The 22,801-nt window shown below is 46.5% G+C and overlaps 2 protein-coding genes across 3 annotated transcripts in view; one reads left to right on the top strand and one right to left on the bottom strand.

The window, feature by feature from the left end:
- The window catches only part of WTIP (WT1 interacting protein), an 80,784-nt gene that overhangs the window by 28,479 nt on the left and 29,504 nt on the right, over positions 1-22,801 (top strand). The gene's annotated exons all lie outside the window — the stretch shown is intronic.
- LOC111934709 (uncharacterized) overlaps positions 14,826-22,801 on the bottom strand; it is a 90,792-nt gene continuing 82,816 nt past the window's right edge. Inside the window, exon 8 of one of the 2 annotated variants that reach the window (XR_015275443.1) lies at positions 14,826-17,272. The gene's annotated coding sequence lies outside the window, so the exon portion shown is untranslated. The remainder of the gene's footprint in view (positions 17,273-22,801) is intronic. The other variant, XR_015275440.1, reaches the window with a different exon arrangement.

The following is a 22,801-nucleotide window of genomic DNA, read 5'->3' on the forward strand; positions in this document are numbered from 1 at the left end:
AAATGGCTTCAACCTGGCTGGTAGAAGCACTATGTGCTTTAAATCACTTGTGTTTATGGAACTGTAATGTGCATGTATCATTTTTATAGAAAAAAAAAGTAAAATTTGTTCAGCCAAAACCATATTTTTGTCACTATTTGCAAATACAAGTCTAGTCAGGCATGTGTATTTGTCATTTCTGTGTATGCACAGTGCTCAGAAATTGTTCACTTATGGTTGAATGTGACAAGAACAAATAGAAACTGTGTGTTGAAATGTCTTATGCTATTACAAGATTTTATTTTTGTGGGGGAAAACTAGACGATAAATCACTGTTTCCTCCTTGTTCCCAGGACCTTTTTAGGTTTCCCTTTTAATCTGAAAGAGATGTTTCTGTGTGTGATTTGGGGAAGTCCTGGCTTTGCCAGGGGAAATGGAAAATTCAGGGCAGCATTTTCAGAAGTGTGCCTTAAGTCAGGCATTATGAATTTAAGTTGGAAACTTCCTCAGTGTCTTGTCTGTAACTGCTGAGAGCTCACAAATTCCCACCAAGCTCAAGGGAAGTGTGAGAGCTCAATTTTCAGGAGTCAGGTGATTTTTCTTGTTTTATGCACCCATCTAGTGAAGTTACTTATATGTGAAAATGTTTGCCTGGATATTGAAGATCTTGTTATGATATATATATACACTGCAAAAAATTTATTCTGAGCAGAATGTGCTGAGCACAGATTGTTTATAAAAAGGATTAATTAAGGATTAGAAAAAGAGTAAAAGATTATTGGCATAGAACCAAATAAGTTGATGATCAGAAGAACATTGTAAAGTTCACCGCTCACAGGAGAAGTGTTGTCTTTTCTCCTGAGGTTTGTACTGATAAATATTGGTTTAAAGAAACCTTCAACCTGAATGTAGAATTTATTGACCTGTCTGAATGACTCTGGACCATTACCAGATGTGGGGCTGAACTCATCTGAAAGCCTCAGGGATGGCTGGTGACTTTGCTCAGGTCTGACAGTGAGTAGCTGTTCTGTTGGCTCCCAAAGTGAGCAGCATCCTGCTTAGCAGAGGATTACAAAATAGGATATCAGATAATGTCTCTCCACAGCATTAACCCAACCTAATTGCATGGGTGAATTCCAGTTTCCTCTCTGGGGCAGAAATGTTGTTTTTAAGTACTCAGGTTGCATGTTTGCTACCACGGGGTTTTGTATGCAGGTCACTGGTCCTTAGAAAAGTGTATAAGGGACAATAAGTGTATTTTAACAGCAAAATACAAACAAAACTCAATTATTTAAACGCATAACAAGCTTTTCTGACTGTTGTGGAGAGGTGTGTGTGGCCTGTATTCACCCACCACAGGACAATTTGAGACATGTCCACTTGAAGCACTCTTTGCCCCACCCTTCAGTGCCCTGGAATTTGGTGATTCAGGCAGCTTCCCATGAGTCACCCCACCCCATGCACAGGGAGATGCTCCAGGTTGTCTTCTGAGCCTCTCACTGTGCTGCTCTGGGCCCTCCAGGATGGTTCACCACTGAGGACTGGGATTTCCTTCTGTTTGCAGCCTCTGGTACAAGCCTGGCTGGGAGGGGAGTGTTTGGGCACTTCTTAGGCAGGCACTGGAGAGGGGCTGTGCTGCTGCTGGGGCAGGGCTGAGGGCAGCTAAAACACCTCAGCAAAGCTCAGGTTCACCTGTGTTCAAGGGTGAGTCCAACAGAGCTTTTCCTCTCAGCTCTGAAATAGGATCAACGTGAGAGTAGCTGGGAGGAGGGTGTTGCATTAACTCTTTAATTTCTCACTGTATTTTGGGCTGTGCAACCCATGGAAAACCCAGAGTGGTTCAGGACAGTGCCAGTAGATCCAGACCCTGGAACCAAGGCATGCAGGTCCTGTCTGTGGGAAATACACCCTTGAGAATGGTGCTGAAAAGGCTTTACAGGAGCTCATGGGCAAGCAACCAAATGGAGACTTCTCACGGGACTGCAGCTGATGAACAGGGGGTCCATTTTGTGACACTGCTGGGACCTGTGTGACAATCCTGAGCTGTAGGTCTGGTGCCCACCTTTAAATGGATGAAAGTAACCAGAGGGGGCCCAGAAGGACTTAAATAGATGATTAAAGGCTGGAGAAAAGCTAATCACAACAGCCCAGTGTATTTTGGGTATCTGAAATTATGGGAGGGACATGTGGCTGGAACTTGTAAGTACATGAGCCATAAAACAGTATTAGAAAGTGGTGTCATTTGTACTAGAGACAAACACAAGCGAGATCTTTCCTGGAGGCTGAAATTACACAATTCAAATAGGAAATCAAAGACAGTTTTTCTGCAATGAGGATGATTAACTGCTAGAACAAAATAACAAGAGAAGTGGAAGATTCTCTGTTCTTCTTTGTTTTCAAATTAAGACCAAATGTCCCTTTGGAGAATGTTTTAAGTTGAGCCAAGCTTTAGGTAATTGGATGATCATTAATGATCTTTGCTAGGCGAGGGGTCACAGCACACACACTGGTGCTCCTTGTGAGCCTTTGACAGGAGAGAAGTCCATTGGTTCTCTCTGCCTAAACCAGTGTCCATGCTGTAGTTCCTGTACATGTGGTTGGCCCTGGCTGGACACCAGGTGCCCACCAAAGCCACTCCATCCCTGCCCTCCCCAGCTGGATGGGGAGAGGAAATAGAAGGAAAAGTTTGTGAGTAGGGATCAGGGCAGGGAGAGCTCCCTCACCAGTTACTGACACAGCAAAGGAAAAAAATCTGTTAACAACCAAATCAGAGTAGGATAATGGCAAATAAAAACTAAACCTTAAAACCCTTCTTCCTCACCCCTCCTTTCCTCCTGAGTTTAACTTTACTCCCAGCTTTCTCCACCTCTCCCCCAGTGGTGCAGGGGGGTGGGGAATGGGGGCTGTGCTCAGCTCATCCCAGGTTGTCTCTGCTGCTCCTTTCTCCTCAGGGGAAGGGCTCCTCACACTCTTCCTGTGCTCCAGTGTGGGGTCCTTCCCCCAGGAGACAGTGAGCTCCATGAGCTGCTCCAGCCTAGTCCTTCCCATGGGCTGCAGTCAGTCCTTCAGGAGCTGCTCCATCCTAAAAACTTCCCATGGGCTGCAGTCAGTCCTTCAGGAGCTGCTCCATCCTAAAAACTTCCCATGGGCTGCAGTCAGTCCTTCAGGAGCTGCTCCATCCTAAAAACTTCCCATGGGCTGCAGTCAGTCCTTCAGGAGCTGCTCTGGGTCCCTGTGGGGTCACAGGTCCTGCCAGCAAACCAAAGCTGTTCCAGCTTGGGCTCCTCTCTCCACAGGTCCTGCCAGGAGCTGCTCCAGCGTGGGGTTCTGGGGGTCACAGGGGGTTCAGGCACCCCCTGCTCCCGTGTGGGGCCCTCCAGGGCTGCAGGGGGGTCTCTGATCCATCCTGGACCCCGTGGGCTGCAGGGGCACAGCTGCCTCTGCCCAGGCTGGGGGAACCTCAGCTCCAGCTCCTGGAGCAGCTCCTGCCCCTCGTGCCCTGCCCTGGGGGTTTGCAGAGCTGCTCCTCTCACACATCCTCACTCCTCTCACCAGCTGCAGTTCCAGGGGGATTTTCTCCCCTTTCCTAAAGGCTCCCCAGAGGTGCTGCCACTGTCACCCACGGGCCCAGCCTTGGCCAGTCCATCCTGGAGCCAGCTGGAATTGGCTCTGCTGGACACAGGGGGAAGCTTCTGGCAGCTCCTCACAAAGCCACCCCAGAACTAAAGCCTGGCCATGCAAATTCGAAATGTGAGAATAAGAGCACGAGATTGCCTGGTTTTTTAGTCTGTCTTTTTTAACTCAAGTACCAAGAATGATCTGAGCTCACCTCAAGCATTCAATAGAATGGCTGTAGAAAATAAAAGGCAGTTACTAAAAACCAATAATTTTGCACCTGAAGATATCTGATTTAGATAAAGGCTCAATATTTAACCAGCTACAATTAAAAAATAAATAAAATAATATTTCAAACCCTTGGGAGAAGTTGTGGTTTGGAGACCACTCAGGCTGAAATGTGATAATGAATGGTGGAGCCTCCAAGGCCTCATTTCATCACTTGGCAGTGAGTGTTTTCAACTCTGCAAAGACAAGTGCAGTTGTGCAGAGAAGTGGAAATTCTGTCTGAGTCAGAGCCCTTTCTTAGACACTTCTCTGAGTTCTTTCAGTGCCAGGTGCCATCTGTCAGGGGGTCCTGCTTGAAGGAGGCAGCGTGTCCCCTCCTGTGCCTTCCTGGGAGCTCCAGTGCTGTCCTTTCCTGCTCCCACCCTTGTTTATCACATCATTGCTGGGGGTTTCTATGGCTTATAATTAAGAGGAAATCCAGAAACAGATTCTCAGCCATGGGCACCTCCCTGTGGGCTCCAGGCTTGCCAGTGTAGAGGTGTGAGGATGGAATGGGGGTTATTGGGGTCTCCTGCAGCTGAGGGTGGTTCCCTCCTTGAGGACATGAATGCAGAAAGATGAAAAAGTTTTTCAGTAAATAAACAGGAGATTTCTGTCCCTTCTAGACATTTTGGTAAAATGCTCAGATGGTAAATCTCTTAATTGTCTTCCTCGGTTCTGGCAACTTTGGGAAAAAGCCTCAGTAATGCATTGATTCAGAGTTGTACAGGATCTCCTCAAGAAAAGGACTCAGCACCAATAAGCTGAGATTGGAGTTAAAATGGAAAGGAAGAGTAGATGACTTATTTGGCATATTTTATGTGCTTATTTATATTTATATTTTATGTGCTGCTTTTCCACCTCTGAAATGTGTTCAGTGGGCTCTGGGTGGCTGAGCTCTGCTCCCATAACTGGGCAAGTTCAGCATCTCAGATCCTTGCTCTGTCAGTAGATTTTTGCTACATCTCTGTGGCAAAAATCCCTACAGCCTTTTGCCTAAAGCCATGGTCCTCAGATAGCTTTCTTTCAGAGGTCAAATAATTCTCTTCAGTTAAGGTAGAAGCCAAAGTGATCTGATTTCCTGAGATCAAGTATCTCAATGTAGATCTTTATTCACAATCTCCTAGAGGATACAACTGAAGCTTGTTAGGATGGTTTTAAAATGCAGATTCTGTCTCAGCGCTGACACCAACAGAATCTCTTTTAGGCCTTGATTCAGCAAAGCACTTAGATGTGCTTAAATATGTTATATTAGTCATGTGTAAAATTGCTTTGCTGAATTTTAAATAACAAATATTAATTCAGGCAACAACATAGTCTGTCCCTTCTGTTAAGTGTAAAATCTTGGCTTTGGCAGGAGTTCAGTTGCAGATTTTGCTTATGGACGACAAGAGCTGAAAAATATCTGCCTGAACAGCTCATCATCTAATTCCTCTTAATAGCATTTCAGAGCATGACAGGATTTCTTGAAGGATAATTGCTGTAATGCCAGATTGCTTGTGTGATCTAAGTGCAGGTGAACAGTTGCAGGAGTTAATGAACTCTGGTTGATACTCATTAAAGAAGTGAACTTACCAGGCACCTTCAGTTTGCAGATCATAATGTCACCCACAGCATCTTTTCAGGCTCAAAATTTTAATGCAGTGGCAATGATGGCAGGAATAAGATAAATCTTTACAATGAGGAGTATCAGTTTTCTGTTTGTAACTCAGAGGGTGTAAGGGAATGAGCTTTGGCCAGGGAATGAGCCTTGCAGAACTAAGGGTTTGAAGGCTCTGCTCTCAAAGCTGAGATGTGTTTCACCATAAAAATCAGGAACATGTTCTGCTCTCCTGTGTAAAAGCAAACACTTGAGCATGCTATTCATCTTTAACTGGAGCTCTTGCTGCTGGTTTTAAGGCACTGAAAATCATGGCAAGATCACCCAGAAGCTTAAAGCAAACTGTGGCATCTGAATTGATGCAGCTCTCAGCTGATGGCTGGTGGCCAGCCTGGAGCACTCCCAGGGGTCAGACAGCACTTCAGTTTTGAGGGACGGTGGTGAAGGAGTCACATTTAGGTGATAATGGGCAGAGCTGCTGCCTTTGTTCAGCCTTCACAAGCTCAGCCAGGTCTCTGGGAGGGATCCCAGGCAGGGCTGAGGTCCCAGAGCTGCTGCTTTCGAAGGCCCAGGTGGGACAGCCACAGTAGGAATATTATGATTACCCTGAGGGTATGAAGAGCACTTCTGAACAAGCCCACGCCCCCAGCTGATGGGAAAAGGGAGTCAGTTCATGACCACAGTCACAACCTGCCTTTTCACTTCTGTCTGAGGCCACTCAGTGCTACTGGATGTAGATGTCTATTAATAGAGGCTGCTCATGTCCCAGAAAAGTTCCTTGTGACACTGGAAATGGTCTTTTGCGTATTTGCTGCCCCAAGTTGAACCTTTGTTTGCTTTTGGTGGTAGTAAGGCACAGAACATCTTAAGGAAGCTGTGTCCCTTCAGTGTATATTTACAGCACTTGGTGAGTTTTCAAAATACCCAAATTCCCAATGGAAGGTTCATTTTCAATTCGTATTTGTTCTGTCCCCACAGCGTATTTATAATTTTGGCATGAGTTGCTGCATCCAAATTGCACACTGCCAGTACTTGCTTTGTAGCTGCAAATTAAATTGTCTGTAAGTGTGGCTTTGCCATAAAATAAAACTGAATTCAGTGTGAAATCTGTGAGCTCTACAATGTGTGTTCATCAGTGTTAGGGTTGTTAATCACAGTGGTACAAATATTTGTGTTTGTGTCAGGGGTTCACCCTTGGTGCCTCATGACTGACTTTTCACTGACTTAGCTGCAGGTTCAGTATCTGTTCATCTTTGTGCAGCCACTTTGTGCAGCCCTTCTGGGCACCAGGGAAACCCAACAGGAGCCCTGAAGGGAGAGGGGCTGGTGGGCATTGCTGCAAGGAGCCGTGCAGTGACAGCTGCTGGGTACCTCGTGTCCTTGTGCGCTTTTCCCTGCCATTTTCTAACCACATCTTGTTGGACTGGAGCAGGCTGAAATGTTGGGATTTTTTGTCTGTCACCCTGCCAGAGGCACTGGCTGATTCCTGGTGCTCAGGGGCCAAGCTGAGGAGTGACTCAGTGCTGTAGGAACATCCCTCCCGACTCCTTTAGCTCACACCCTGCCGTTGTTGCTCATCCACGACTCCCGTGGTTGGATTGAATCTGTGGCCACCTGGATGTTTGGTGGTTTCCAGGCCATGCCTGGAGCTGGCAGCAGGTCCTGTTGTGCTTGGGGCAGGCACTTGGAGATGTGATTCCCAGGATTTCCAGGAGCAGCGTGCGGAGGCGCGAAGTTGGGTAAGAGGGAGGATTTGGAGTCTGTGCCGCTGCCTGTGGCTGGTGTAGACGTGTCACTGAGATAACTCCTCTGCCTGAGCCACTCTGCATTTCTGGGATGAGTTACAGCCTGTGCTCAGCCCCACACTTCCCATTTAGCACCTGTCAGATGGATAAAGCCGTTTCAAGTCTGGCTGCAGCAGCAGGCGCAGCCAGCCCCCAGTGCAGGACTCAGGGAAGGGTGGTGGCAGAGGATGGCAGAGATTTCAGCTGGCTTCACTTGGTTTGGGGTCCCCTGTGCAAGACTCCGAGCCATGACCGAGTCTCAGCAAAGGAATGTAAGCTTAATTTTAATTAAAAGTCAAACTTGGATATCAGCCCATGTAAGAGCCCAAGTATCTTTGGGTACTGACTGCTAGAAAAATGTTTTATCTTGTTCCATGGCTAGTCTGATAATATCCCAGGCTTTAGAAGAACAAAAACAGTGGGATGGGAAAGGGTCATCAGAAATGTTTGAGATGGGATAGACACAGGAAACTCTCCTTTATTTGAAATTTATGTAGTTGGGTTTTACTTTTTAGGAGGCATTTTGTATTTTCCTGCATTGCTGTATGTTGTCCCAGGTAGCTCTGGCCCAGCAGGGCACTGATGTGTGTGCTGGGCTGGAAATAAAGCACTCCATTGCTGGGTCCTTGCTACAGACTGTGCTGTAAATATTATGTCATGAGATGTTTTCAATTCTGTGACTAATTTAAAATTAGTTCAGCTCTAGGAGAGAACCTGGATTTTTTAGAGCTGGCTTATGTGATTGCTTTACTTCCATGGGGGCATCCCAGATATTGAAGATGCAGGGGCTTAAAGCTTTTTTTTGGTTGTGGGGTGTGTGTCTTGGTACAGTGCCACTTTTCTCTGAGAGCTGCTTTAGCAGCTGTGGTGGAGCTGGAGGCTCAGCCCCAGGGAAAGGTGGTGGGGTCAGTACCTGGCTGCCAGGGAACTGGGAAATGCTTCTCTATTTCTGATGATCAGAGGGCATGTGATCAATGGTTGGCTGGTGGTTTGTCCCTGTCTCCTTGTTTCCTTGAAGGGCTGTAATTGCATTCTGCTATTAATGATTCCAGCATGAAATATATGGCTTTGGATAGCTGTTTTAATTGGTGGGGTTGCCTGGCAACTCATGACAGAAACTTTCTTCTGTGTTCATTGACCATAGATGTATTCCTTCCACAAAATTTTTGTATTCATAATGTGGAATAATTCACTGATGGCACCTGTGGTCCTTTCAAGGGTTGAAAAACACATAAAATACAAAAAATGTGCTCTAATTAACAAGGTTTCTGTCTATGTTTTTTATTTCTCTAAAAACTCCAGAGAACCTAATCACTTCTTTGTACACTTTTGTGAATCTGAAATGTCACCTATTTTCTAGAATAACAAGATTTGGTTAAATTTCCGCATTTCCTTATTGGCATCTTTTATCTGCAGGTCTTGATGGTCTTCTCTGAAACCCACATCTTTTGGGTGTTCAGTCTTCCCTGCTACTCTCTTTTTTAACTTCTTACCTTCCCTTCTACCCATTTAAAATGTTCTCTTGGAACACACCTCAGTTGCTACAAAAGAAGAGATTCCCTTGGGCTGCTGTTGAGTTTGTCTCTCAGAAGGGAAGAAATCCAGATAATCCAGAACAGAGCACAGGCAAGTCATTGACGTTGTCAACAGATGTTTCTGTTTCCCATTTCCAGGTTCTGTAATTTTTAAGTGTTACCAAAAAACAGGTGGAAGGAAAAAGTGGAGGAAAAAACGAATTAAAGGGCAAACACAGGGCTGGTTTCCTGTTATTCTGTTGATCTGTTTCTCTGTATGTTGTCCCTATATATTTTGCCAAGTGTATAAAATGCTTTAGTAGTGTCCTTGATTTTTGCTCATCTGAAAACTAAACCTGCAAACTAAACTCCAAAATAATTTCTCATGTAATGTAGATCATCATCAGTTCTTGAACAAGAAGTCAATTCTGTGTCCACACATGCAGTTAATCAGGTTTGTCCTTCAGCACTCAGGGAATCCGTGCCCACAACCAACTGATGATTTCTTTCCTGGTGCCTGTCCCAGTACATTTTATCCTCATACAAAACCTGTCCATGTTTATAAACATGTTCAGCCTGTCCTAAAGCTGGGGATCACCTGGATCCTCTCCTGGAATTTGTGTGCCTCTCCAGCTTTCCTTTGCCCTGGTGTTGATCTCACCATTGCTGCTCAGTGGGTCACCACTACCTGATTGTTTTCCTGATGTGTTGGAAGGATTGAACTTCAGTTTTTGTCTCTGATGCATCTTGTGGGACGTTTTCCATTCCTCATGTGTTGTCTTTGTCTTTCTGCCTGCATTTGCTCTGATGTGTCTGCTACTGAGGAATTCAAACTTTGTTACGGTTTCTGTGTGGGCATCTTTTGTTTTCCATCTCACACAGGCACCGTGGATGACTTTAGTCAAGATCTTAACTGCTTGTCAGTACCTTTATCTCCAGAATATAGTGAGCTCCTCTGGGACTGTTTGAAATCTTACTGTGCCCTGGTAATTGCCTGTTTTGATTTTTTATGTGTATCTTTGGCTTTTCCTGGAATTCCCAGTGTCTAAGGACTTCTGGCAGCTCATCATCCCCATATCAAGGAGGCAGGATTATACCACTTTGCTGCCATGGAAACTTTAGTCTGTCCTCCCTCACCAGCAAAAATTCCTTTTCCAAACTCCAAAATAGTTTTCTATTCTTATTCCTGTTACCTGTTTTCCTGCTGTTTCTAGTCTTGGACTTGTCATTCCCTGGTGACAGTGCAGGGACAGGACCTCTCCCCTCCTGCCAGGCCAGCTCTCAGTCCAGCTCTGCAGCTCCCACCTGACCGGGACTGGAGCTCTTAGCAGAGGACACAGCATGATCAGGAAATCTGGTTTTTGCTGCTTCTGTTGCCTTCACCTCCTGAGCTGTCTGACAGGGGAGCTCTGGCTTTGCTCCTCAGCCATGCCCCCTGTCCAAGTTGGGTTACAATCTCATCCTTAATTCTTGTTAACTGCTTATTTCCAGGGAGAGTTGTCTATATGGCCTGAAAACACATTGAGGTTCTCACCAGAAAGCTGCCTGGGTTTTACCTTGCAAATTCATTTTACAGATCAAAGGTTTCCACTGCCACTCTTCACCTTAAGGATGCTTTGACTTCCTGTGGGACTAGAAAAGCTCTTTCCCATAAGAATCTTGCCATGTACAAAACAAAATAAAGATTTTTCTTTTGCTAAAATTTGTCTTCACATTTATAAAATATGCAGCTGCAGCAGACTTCAGCACTCTGTGTTTGAGGCTTTCTTCTGGCAGAGGATATTGGCAAATGACAGAGGAACAATTCTTAGCTGAGAGGATTGGTAGGTTGGTGGTCACCAAGGGGTGGATCAGCCCAGGGAGGCAGAGGACAGGTTTTTTCCCACTTGCTAAGGGTTCCTTGTCCTCTTGGACAGATCACTTTGCCTGTCTGGCTTGGCTCATGTGGACATAATCCTTCTCCCCTCCCTCACCTGTGTGCTACTGTGCTGCTTTCAATACTTTGAAATTATGTGGAGATCCTGAGGTGAAAGCACCAGAGGAGTGAGAAGTTTTTTATATCTTTCAGTAATGATTGTTATATCTTATAGCACAAATAGCTGCATTTGCTGGAGGAAACACTTGCAGTGTCTGGCAGCCAAACCATACAGCTGCTACTGCATGCTACTGAAACTAATTACTTGCTTAAATAATGCGTATTTACAGTTTATGGGGGACCAGTTTGAGGATTATATATCATTAAATAAATGGACTAATGCAAGATTTTAAAAAGTCTGCTTTCCCAGCACTGCTCCCAAGAGCCCTTAGTGCCTGGGCCACGTCAAAAGCGTTCCCATTCCTCTGTCCAAGCCCAGCGTTGTGTTTTCAATTTATTTTCAGTATCCAAGGAATGCTGTCTCCAGTATTCAGAGGACTCTAAATCGGATGTGAGACACAAATGCACCAGAGAAGCTTATCAGAGAAACAGGCTTGGCATGAAGCCTACATAAACAACCATAAATTTTTCTCATTTAAATGAGAGGACTCGGGAGGATTGGCCGATTATAGCGGCAGTGGGCTGGCCTTGGGCACCAAGGAAAGTGCTTTGGTAACCCCTGGTATTTGACATGACCTGAATGTTTTGTCTGCTTATAAAATTACTGTTACAGACTGACCAGCTTGGTTCTGGTAAATTCACTTCTACAGGTCAAAGTTATTTACCAGCAATGGATGTTTTCTCCTCTCCTTGGACTTCTCAGAAAATTTTAGCTTGTTTTAACCCAGGTAATGAAGAGCTCTTGTTTCCAACCATCCCTCGCTGCCTCATTCCCTTAGAACAGGAAGAAACTCAGTGAATTCAATCTTGGCCAGAAAGCTATTTTTTTCCCTTGCTTCCAATAAATATCTCATTTCCTGAAAATCCTGACTTTGACCAAAACTTCTGGGACTTTCTAGATTTATCATCACTCATGGCCAAATCCAGTTTCAGTGTTGGAGTAGTGTTGAGTTCATGGAGGGCAGTGTGATGAGCTCTGAGCTGGGCAGCAGGAGCTTGCTCCCATCACACCGACAGCAATCCCCAGGTCACTATAAAAATAATGTCATTTTGCAATATGCCTTTGATTGTGGACACCCTGCCAGAAACAGTAAGGAATTATTTTATGGGTTTTTTTGTGAAATTCCTATTATTTTACCAGTGTGAATCCTACACGTGGGTGCCTTGCACTGAACTGACACAAGTAAAAATATGCAATTGTCACACTTGCAAACTTGATCCCACAAGTTTGAGTTAAGTACAGTAAATGCTTTCTGAAAGGAAATCTGAAGCATTTGGTCACTGTCACACCTCACCAGTGGTCAGTGTCCAGTCCATCCATATCCAGTGCTGCTCCCTTCACAGGGGTCAGTGGCTCCCTCTGGCAGTTCCCAGGCGTTTGATGGAGTGGAGATGCTGTGCTGTGCTCTTGGTGCTGGGCTGTCCCCAAACAGGGCTTACCCAATCTCCTGGCTTCAAATTAATGAGGGTTATTTTCTTCAAACAGTGGAGAGAGCAGGAGTGTAATAACTTCTGGTGTAGTTCTGTGTTCCTCCCCTGTCCCAAACATCCCTGCAGGCTCAGGGCTTGCAAGGAGTGAGGAGGGAATGGTGCTGAGGTTCCTCTGGGAATGGTGCTGGGGTTCCTCTGGGAATGGTGCTGGGTGTTTGGTGGACACTTGGGCCTCTTGCTTTGTTTCTCACAGACACTGGGGACTTGAGAGAAGGTTGTGTCCTCTGGTCATGGGCCAGAGTAACCTCCTGCCATTGTTTTGGGGTGGTGGGTGCTCAGGGCTTTCAGCATTTCACCCATAAAGTGGCTGTTCCTGGGCAATAAATAACCCACCCTTTATGCTGAAGTGGCAAAGAGCATTTCCATCTCCGTCCCACGTCCTGCAAAGCCAAGTGACACATGAAGATGTAGCTTCAGTGTGTTTTTCTGTTTGTGTGTGACATGACTGGAGGGACCTGGCAGCCTGTGGGGCCAGAAGTGTCACTCATCCTCTCAAAGCATCTTCTGCCCAGTATTTTTTCAAGTGCTCTGGTCTCCTCATGCTGTTTGGGGCAGGAGGGGTGCCCAGGAGGCTTTTGACAGTCACAGCCTCTGCAATGGGGTTTAAAAACCTCAAGGTAAACTCTTTTACCTTGCTTTTGAGGTTATTTGGGCCCATTCCCAAAATGCCCCATGAGTGCTTTCTGCCTTGTGGTGTTAGGGGCAGGCCTGGAGGACCAGGTTTCAGGTCCCACAGAGATCCTCCCTCTCCTCTGCCTGTTCATGCCATGGGGTGCTGGTGGCACAGCAGTGCTGGCTGCTTGGTGACGGGGTCCCTCACTGCCCTGTGCACTGTCCTGCTCTTCCTGTCCCCACAGGCTCCTTTTGTGGGTGCACAAAATCCTGTGTTCCTTTCCCATTCCTGTTCAGGGCCCTCCTGATGTGCTCTTACTGCTTCTGGGCTGTGGCTCAGTCTTGGGCCTGGCCCTCGCTGTGCCATCCCCTGCTGCTCCCTCATCCCTGGCTGTGCCATCCCCTGCTGTTCCCTCATCCCTGGCTGTGCCATCCCCTGCTGCTCCCTCATCCCTGGCTGTGCCATCCCCTGCTGCTCCCTCATCCCTGGCTCTGCCATCCCCTGCTGCTCCCCTATCCCTGGCTGTGCCATCCCCTGCTGCTCCCTCATCCCTGGCTCTGCCATCCCCTGCTGCTCCCCCATCCCTGGCTGTGCCATCCCCTGCTGCTCCCCTGGCTGTGCCATCCCCTGCTGCTCCCTCATCCCTGGCTCTGCCATCCCCTGCTGCTCCCCTGGCTGTGCCATCCCCTGCTGCTCCCCTATCCCTGGCTGTGCCATCCCCTGCTGCTCCCTCATCCCTGGCTGTGCCATCCCCTGCTGCTCCCCTATCCCTGGCTCTGCCATCCCCTGCTGCTCCCCTGGCTCTGCCATCCCCTGCTGCTCCCTCATCCCTGGCTGTGCCATCCCCTGCTGCTCCCCTATCCCTGGCTGTGCCATCCCCTCCTGCTCCCTCATCCCTGGCTGTGCCATCCCCTGCTGCTCCCTCATCCAGCTCCTGCAGCCCAGCCTGGGCCAGGCAGTCACTGTGGCTGGGGAAGGGCTTCCAGCAGCACTCCCTGCTCTGGATGCCCACGTAGGCTTGGTGCTTTCTCCTCCTCTCCACCAGCCCCCAGCCTGATTTCTTCTTGCCTAAAACTTTCCAGCATAACTATTTGTTTACCTAACTCCTGTGAACTTGCACTGTGTTTGGAGTAGTGGTAGCAAAAGTGAATGATGCGCCAGGCAAGGAACAGGCAGGGAACTGGACAAGAGACACTTTCAAAGTATCTGCTGTAAGAAGAGCAGTGGCTCTGACTCCATCCAGCAGGGTTTGCTGTGCTGGAGTGGTGACTGTGCCAGCACACAGCCACTGATACCTTCCAGCTCTTATAGCTGTGCCTGTGCAGAGTGACAGGCCCCTGATTTAGTGCATATCTAAAAGCAGGAATGGATTGATTGCTTGTTTTTGATTACTCACTGTTACATCTCAGCAGTTGTCTGTCAGTGTGCTCTAAAACAAAAGTGTGCTATGTCCTGACATTAAATTAGATTCAGTCACACAACTTCCCTGGCTGCCTGGCTACTCTGCACTATCACACTTCCAACTGCACTGCCTGCAAAATTTTTCCTGGAAGTAATGTAAATACCTTCATTGAGTGAGTCAGTGGATTACTGACCTTAGGAACCACAGCAGTGTAAATTCAGACCTGTAGAAACAATTTGCTGAATCAGTATTAACAGTGCAGTGGTCTCTAGAGCAGCAGTCTCCCCTGACAAATGTTCAAGATGATCCTTTAGGGTGCAGGAAGAAAATACTTCACAAGTGAATGTTTATAATTTATAAATATATAAATGTACATGTATTGGAATGCATGTGCAAATGTTGTTTTACTGGTAGGGGAGCATGATCAAAAGTTTGGACTAGGGGAAGAAAGCCTAAAGAACACACAGCCACCAGGACTTCTTCTGCTGATTCCATGAGTTATTTGACAAAGCACAATGTATGCACTTGGGAAAATAAGGCTGGAAATCATCTTTTAATCTCTTAAGAAAGTAGGTAGGTGAGAGCCAGAGATCATTGTTTTTGAAGGGATGTTATTTTTTATTGCCCTGTTTATATTCAAGTGGCAAATCATCCCTGTTGTTAGAATGTGCTGGTTTGGGCCCTGCTGCATGAGGCTGGTTCACGAGAGGAGCCAGTGGCTGCTCTCTCTGAAGTCCTGTGGGGTTTGGGTGATGATGGTGAAGATAATTTGTTGCACATACAGAGATGGCAGCACAGAAGCCAGCAGGTCATACAGTACCTGCACATTGAAACCTCGAGGAGGTTTCAGAATTTGCACAAAGAGGAAAGTTCTTTATCAGTGGAGTTCTGCAGCTGATCCTGTGCAGTTGTGAGTGATTAACTTCTGGGTCACAGGAGCCAGTGCATTTGATGTTTGTGGTTTGATGTATAGCTGCTTTTTCATATTTGCTTCTAGCCTTTTCCCCCTAGCCCAAATGTTGGGCAAGTGAACAGGATATGCAAAACCCAAAAACCAGGGGAAATCAGGAGTAAGCAGCTTTGATAGGAGCATGGCTGAAGGCAGAGGTTTGCAGTGTCTTAGTCACCAGTGGCTGTAGTGGAGAGCTGATGTCTCATGCTGGGTAGAGAAGAGAGGAAGGAAGTGGATTTAGCAGAAAATTGATTGCATCTACTTGGGCTCTTTCCAGCTGAATCCTGAGTTAAGTACATTCATCCTGAACTAATCGTTGTGGAGAATTGGCTGAAATCTCACATACTTCTTAAAAGGAAAGCTAAGCATTAAAGGAACAATATCCTTATTGTACCTGAGTGCCAGAAGAAGTGAGTGTACTGTCAGGAGCTGTACCTATTCACCCTCTGGCTTGGGAGCTGCTTGTGGCTTTAGTACTAATGTGACCTGTTGCAGGAAGCTGTGGTCAGTCCAGCACAAAACATCAAGGAGGGCTGAGCTTTGATTAGATTTCAAATTGGCTGAGCAGACCCCAGTCCATTTCAGTAACTGAGTACAACTATGATTTTCAGTTTTGTTTTGTTTACAGCAAAGAATACTGGAATATTGTCTAAAACACATATCTAAGGTCCTAGCGAGGTTTTATTTCAAGTTACCCAGGATAAATCTGAAGTAATTTTTTTAACATCAGTGTAATTGTTCACCAGTGTGGGCAACAGGAGAGTTGTTCTCTGTGCAGGTCTTTCAGATTTACAGCTGCATAATCTAAACCCAGAGAATGCCCTTCAAAACTAGCAGATGCTTTAATACTTAGTTATTCTGAACTTCTCTCACTGTGTACTGTGCTAAGTCTTCTTCATGCTTCTGGACCCAAGGACCACTCCCTGACACATTCTTCCATTGTCCCATGAAGAAAAGGGTTACAGCTGTTGCTCAAGATGTCATTTCTAGGCACCGTGGATCTTAACAGTCTCACTTTTTTGAGATTTATCTCAAGGGAAGGGGAATTGTGCACTGTGAGCTTAATTTCACCAGCGTGGGGTGCCGTGGGTGCTGGCTGCTGAGCACTTTGTGGACACGACTCAAGCCAAGCCCTGCTGGCGTGTGGAGGTTCAGCAGCAGCGCCCTTTGATGCTCTCGTGCTGGGTGCTGACTCACATGGTGCTAGTGAACTCTGCAAATCCATTCTTGTTCTTGTGAGACAACGCACGAGAGAGTTTAGGGAAATTGCTCATCTCCCTTGAGGCTCTCCTGCATGTTGCCACAGGACTGGGCTGTGTCCACTCCTTTTGTTCAACGTGCTTTTTTGTATGTTGGGAGAGGTGATGCTGCAGCTCACTCCATGTTAAGATGACATTCAGCAAGCTGCCTGCTCTTCCAGCTCTTGTTCATGTCTCATGTGCTTCAGAGCCTGGCAAAGCTGGGACTTTGAGCTGAGGCTGAACTTGAATGGAAAACAATGACTTGCAGGAAAGAACCTGCAATGGTTCAATGTATCAATGGTGAGGGGTCTGCAGTACCCAACAGCCTTACCCAGCATTTGCCAGTTTTCAGGTGGAGGCTCCAGTGGGTTCTTGCCCTGCTGTGAATGTCCACCTGACACCAAACATCCTTTTTTATTTCTTCCTTCTTCTTCCTTCAGTCTTATGGGATGCATTCCCATAGGAGTTGCCTCCCTTTGTGTTTCTCAGCACCCCTCTCACAAAGGCTGCTCAGGAACTTGGGGCAGTGCAGAGCTCAGGAGGTTGATCCTGTCTCCCTCAGGGAGATCACACAGTGTGAACTTGGATTCAGGGACTCTGTTCCGTGTGTGTGTGTCCAAAAGAAGGCCTGAGCAGAGTCTCAGAATGCTGCTAGATAAAAATACCAGTTGTGCTGGAGGTGTGCATCCCATTCATATCCAGGTGCAGCTGAAGTTTCAGACTTTGACTTAGAGAGCTCTTTAGTCTGCTGGTGATGACTCTGGAGGCTGCTGTGTTCTCTAGGATGCAACAGGAGCTTAAGATCAGCAGAGGTTCAAAACAAAAAAAGAGAATGTTTCATACAATGCACAGTGAAATTGTGGGACTCTGCCATAGGGACAGTGTGGAGGCCAAAAATATAAATGATCTCATAGAGAAATTAGACAAATTAGAGAAGAATTGCTCCAGTGAGGCTATTAAACATAATAGTTATGATGCAACCTGTGGTGCAGGAAGGCCTTAAGTGCTGGCTGCTGGAAGCTGAGAGGTTATTCTTGGGAACACTGCAGCTGTGTGAGCCCTGTTTGCAGTGCTCCTTCCCAGTGAGCTTCCACTCCTGGCCAGATGTGGAGCCAGGATGCCAGGATGGATGGAGGCTTGTTGCTCACGTTGTGGTGGCTCTTGCTGGAGGCTGAATGAGAGCCACCCCCATGGCACACGTGGCTCCAGCCAGGCTCCTGGAGGCCGTGTCCTGCCTGGCAGGCTTGGGCTGGAGTGGGCTGTGCTTTGGGGATGGGTTTACTCTGCCATGGAATGGGCTGGCACTTGCACCCTGGGACAGTGTGATAAGACAAGTGCTCTTTTAAGTCCTGGCTTACAGGCAGCAGCTGGAAAATTGGAATTCCTTGCTGATAATGAACAAGAGGCTGTGATGGAGCGGTGAAAGCTTCCCACAGTGGAAGCTACCTTGGGGGAAGAGCTACAAACCCTGCCCTCCCAGCTTGTGAGTGGTGGCGAGGCCTCTCATGGTTTGGTGGGGGTTTTTTGCATTTGTAAACCCAGCCCTGGGGGAAAAACATTAAATTGAAGTACACTTGGAGCTTTATTTTACATTTTCTTCTGTTGCCACTTGCTGGGTTGTTAAGTAATATATATTTTAAGATATATGTTAATATATGGACCCAATGTAGCTGTTAGATCAATGCAGGCAGTTGTATTTCTGTTTTTAAATATGTACTTGGCTTATGTTTTTGCAAACCCTTTTTCAGCATAAGTTCTTCTGTTAGACTCTGTGGAAATAATTTATGTGTTAACCCAGAAATTGATGGGTGGTATGGGGTAGAATAAATATGTAAGTGGGAGAGAAAGGAAACATCTGCCAATTCAAACTTCAGCAAATTATATGGAAGCCTGAAAGTATCTGCTAAGTTTATAATACAGTCTGCACAGGAACGCCTTGCCAGAGTGCCAGAGGTCAGAGAGCTTCTTGTCCCTGCAGCTTTAAGCAACCTTTTGGTTAAATAACCTGACTGAAGAGTAGGAGGAGACAGAAAGGAAGAGAGAATTCCACACTAGAGTAAACATGGCACGGAGATTAGGGATACCCTGCCAAGAAAGGTGGGGTTTTCCAGCAAGGTAACAAAAGATATTAGCTATCTATCTACATAATCCTGCTGGAGGCTGACAGCTGCAGTCATGCGGAGAGGTTGGGGCAGAAATGTGCCCTGCACACCTCAGAAATGTGTCCAGCACCCACTTGGAGCTGTGGTGGGCAGAGTCCTGCGGAGATCTCTGGGATGCAGGATGCAGCAAAGGAGCACCACTGGGTACAGAGGTGTTCCCTCCTGTGCCACAGGGCAGAATCCAGGGGAAGTTAATGAAGTTTTTCACTCGTGGCAGGTTAAGGTTAAACTGCAGAGATGAATCTCGAGTTTACCTTGGGATTACACACATCAGAATAGTTGTGCTGTGTTTTCCCTTGGGTTTTGTGGCACGTTGGTGGGTGCAGAGCACAGAGCCCTTCCTGGTGATGCTGGTACCTGGGGCCTCCATCCCCAGCAGCTGCGAGCCCGGCGGGGCAGCAGGGAGAGGATGATAATTGTATTACACCAGAGTGTGCTTTTGTGAGAGTCCAGGGAAGAGCAGGGAAACGGTAATTGGGAGGAAAAATAGTTAACTACCATCTGCTTCCCCAGGGCAGAGCAACGAGATGGAGAGTGAGAAAGAATGCTGACTTTGTAGCCACGGTTAATTTGCACTGAAAAGCTCGGTTTTGGTGTACAAATATGAATCGGTATAGGATCTAAACTAGAAAATGGTTTCAAATTATTAATTTGAAAATAATTTGTTTCAAATGATAATTTAAATTATCATTTTAAACCGTTTTTTATGCTTTTTCCGCATCAATATTTCTTGGAATTGAATCTCTTTAAAGTGTTTGTTCATATCTTGCTATGTCTGCCTACCTGATGATAATATTTTATTGGAATTTGTTCACAGACTCTGAATACTCTTTCCTGAAAGAACCTATGTAAAGGGAGAAAACAATACACATCCTGTACTCCACCTTCATAGGCCTCCAACATACGATGCCACCTTTTGTTTGCAAGAGTTTAAATTTCAAATAAAATCCCAGCATTCTTTTGAAAAAAAGGAAAGGGCCTCTCCCCTGCTTAGATTGTCAAATCCCAGACTAGCCTGGAATTGAATAGGCCAAGTCAGTGACCTCAGGCAGAAAGAATGTTGGTTATTTACGTAGGGCTTCTGCTATTTTAGCAGCAAACCTTTTCTTCTGAAAGGACAATGTATACTGTTTTGTGTTTATGGCCGAGTAAAAAGCTTGTACATTTGAGATTTGCATCGTAATAGCCTCGTAACTCAATATACAGCATCCTCAAAAATAGCAGTGCAAGGCTCTGTTTTGTCTTAGCCAGGGCTGGTCTTTTAGAGGCTTTTACAAAAGTTCTCTGAAAAACCCGACCTTAAGATTCAGCTGCTTATATGTTTGCTTTGGTGGCTTTTTTTTTTTTTTTTTTCTCCTTTTTTTTTCCTCAGAGTTTTGTTTTTTTAAAAAACCTAAAATTACACGTGGTTTCTTTAGGAGCTATCAGGTCAGTGCTCAAAATATTTTGATGCATCTCAAGCTAAGCTGTGCCTGCAGCTTGAAACCAGGAAAACGTGTGAGTGTGTGTGTGTGCAATCCAGACACTGAGCATTTTTCCTGAAATAATGGGAGATCTTTACAGGCATTCTGGCCTGGTGGATGAGCCTGCAATTCCAAATGGTTTTTAAAGTGTGCCTTTCTCAATAGATCGTAACCATGAGGAGCTATTGTGTGAGTAAAGCACACATTTAGGATCCAATCCTGCATTCCTTAAAGTCAATGGGAGTCTGAGCGTGAAAGGAATGCAGGATTGGGTCCTGGAACAGGGGAGCAAAATTGTGTGCCAGATTGCTTTGAAAAGAAGAATACAGCACATCCACAGTAGCCACTTTTTAGTGTTTCAGATTTCAAACGGCCAGAGTCTGTGAAAAGTGGCTTCTGCCAACATGCAGTATCTTCTATTCAAAGGAATTTGGCATCGATTTTTTTTCTTCCCCTATCTTAAAACCCCTGAAAACCCTAGAAATTCACCCCTTCTTTCACAAAGGCTGAGCATTATGAGGAGGGGAGGGGGCCATGGCAGTGGGCGGATGGAAGTTTCTTCAAGCCCAGGGGCTGGAGCTCAGTCCCCTCCTGGCACCCTGACTGTGGTGGCAGCTTCATCACAGGACCCCAGCATGGAGAGCCTGTGCTCAGTGGCTTTGTGTGAGTCCACTGTAGGAAACCAAGGAGAAAAACTTAATTAACAGTTATTGAGAGGCTAAAGCAGCCTCGGTTTGCCCTGCTCAATGGCTGGGGTGGCAGAAACCCTGTGGAAAGAAAACCACTGTGAGAGAGAGGCAGTGTAAGCCAGGATGGGCAACTCCAGGCCCAAACTCACATGTGGGTAAAGGAGGAATGGTAACAGATAAAGTATTAGAAGCTTTTGTTTTCTTTTGGCACATCTTCAACTCCAAGGCAGGCAAACCTCCTCTGCTGCTTAAAAGGAAACAATTCTCTGGGTGAAATTCTGCTCCTGTTTTAGCCAGGGGTGTCTGGGCAGAGGAGGTAGCAGGGATGGTTTGTTATTACTTAACGTTTTCAATTATTGTGTTTGTAAAACTTGGTATTTTTCTTGAAGTTTCAACTTTTGGACTCGGTGACTTAAATTTTAGCTTCTACTGTTTAGAAATGGTGGCTGTCCAACCTAGGGGTTTGTGGAGAACTGGTTTGGGTTGTGGAGGTTTCTCTTGCCCTTCATCTTTTGGGTTCTGTGTGGCCAGTTCCTCGGTCAGCAGGTGGTGTCACACAGCTCAGAGGGACGGTCACTGCTCACGTGCAGAAGCTGCAGTTTGTGCCAGGGGTTGGTGGGCAGTGGTGCCCATGGTAATGCTGCTGTGGGCAGGACCTTCAAGGGGACCCTGGCTGGAAAAGTGCCTTTGGGAGTGTGGGCAGCCTGTGGATGCACCACAGACCAGCTCACAATCCCAGCAGCCCCACATCAAGAGCCAGAGCGTTTTGCAAAACAAAAACCAGGTTTGGCCTGGTAAAAGTTTCCATTTCACTGAGCAGTGATGGAGAGTGTGGCAAGGTGAGCTGTGAGCAGGCAGAAGCATTTGCTCAGCTCAAGCCACCTCGTGTCTCATTCCACTTGCACAGGGCTTTGGGGCAATACATGGGAGCTTTCCTTCACTGTTAAGGTAGCTGGGAGATATTTGAGTGAATGTTGTTCTGTATTAATGCTCTGTGTGTGTGTTCACACATCACTGCAGCCTGGCTTTGGGAGACTGTCACTTAAGGTGCTGGGATGAGACGAGTCCTGGTGCTGGTGTCACATCAGTCACTGCTGGGATGGCATCTGAAGCAGTTAACGAGCAATTAGGTCCATGTTTAATATTGCTAACTAAAACAGGCACAGTTCTTTGGTCAGCCAGGCATGAAGAGCTCGGGCTGCCACGCTCAGGAAGTTAGACAAGTCATGGACCAGAGCTTGCAGAGATCCTCTCTGTGTGTCCTGATCAGCCTTAGCATTGACAGTTCATTAAATAGGAAGGAGGAAGAATCTCAAGGAGAGAAGCAATGTGAGATATTTTTTTTTGCCTCCAGAAAGAGCTGTTAAAGAGGGATGCTGTGGATCTGTCTTGCTGTGAGACAGGACAGGAGCTCCTGGGTGCCCCTTTCCCAGCAGGAGCAGGACATGGCTGTGCTGGGGGCTCTGGCAGAGCCCTGGTGCTGTGCAGGGCAGGAACAGCCACCCTGCCTGTGCCTTGGCTCTCCCTGTGCTGCACAGCCATGTCCCCAGCCAGCAGGAATGGCAGCCACTGAAGTGATATTCCATGGTGTTAACTTGGGCTGTTCAGACTGTTAATTAGCTCTGCTTTAATGAATTTCCCATCTTTAGCAGTGATGCCTACAACTGAACTCCTGGATTGCACTCCATATGGGAAGGTTTAATTACATTTTGTGGCTAAAACAGTATCCCTGTTCCACACAGCTGTGACATTAGGAGTAACTGGACATTATTATAACTGTCTCCTCTAACACTGAAACTTTCCCACATGGAGTTAATAGAGGAACATCTCTGTTGAGAGTGGCAGGACAGGGAGCCTGATGGTGAGGGGGTGCTCTGCTGTGGGTTTTTCAGCACGCTGGTAATCTCTGGGATGCAGCAGGCATTATCTGGGAGGCAGGGCTGGGGCTGCAGCATTCCCATGATGTCAGAGGGGAGCTGCTTGTGTTTGAGTAG

This window comes from Cyanistes caeruleus, chromosome 12 (genome assembly GCF_971803275.1).
Source record: "Cyanistes caeruleus chromosome 12, bCyaCae1.hap1.1, whole genome shotgun sequence".
In the NCBI taxonomy this organism is placed as follows: Eukaryota; Metazoa; Chordata; class Aves; order Passeriformes; family Paridae; genus Cyanistes; species Cyanistes caeruleus.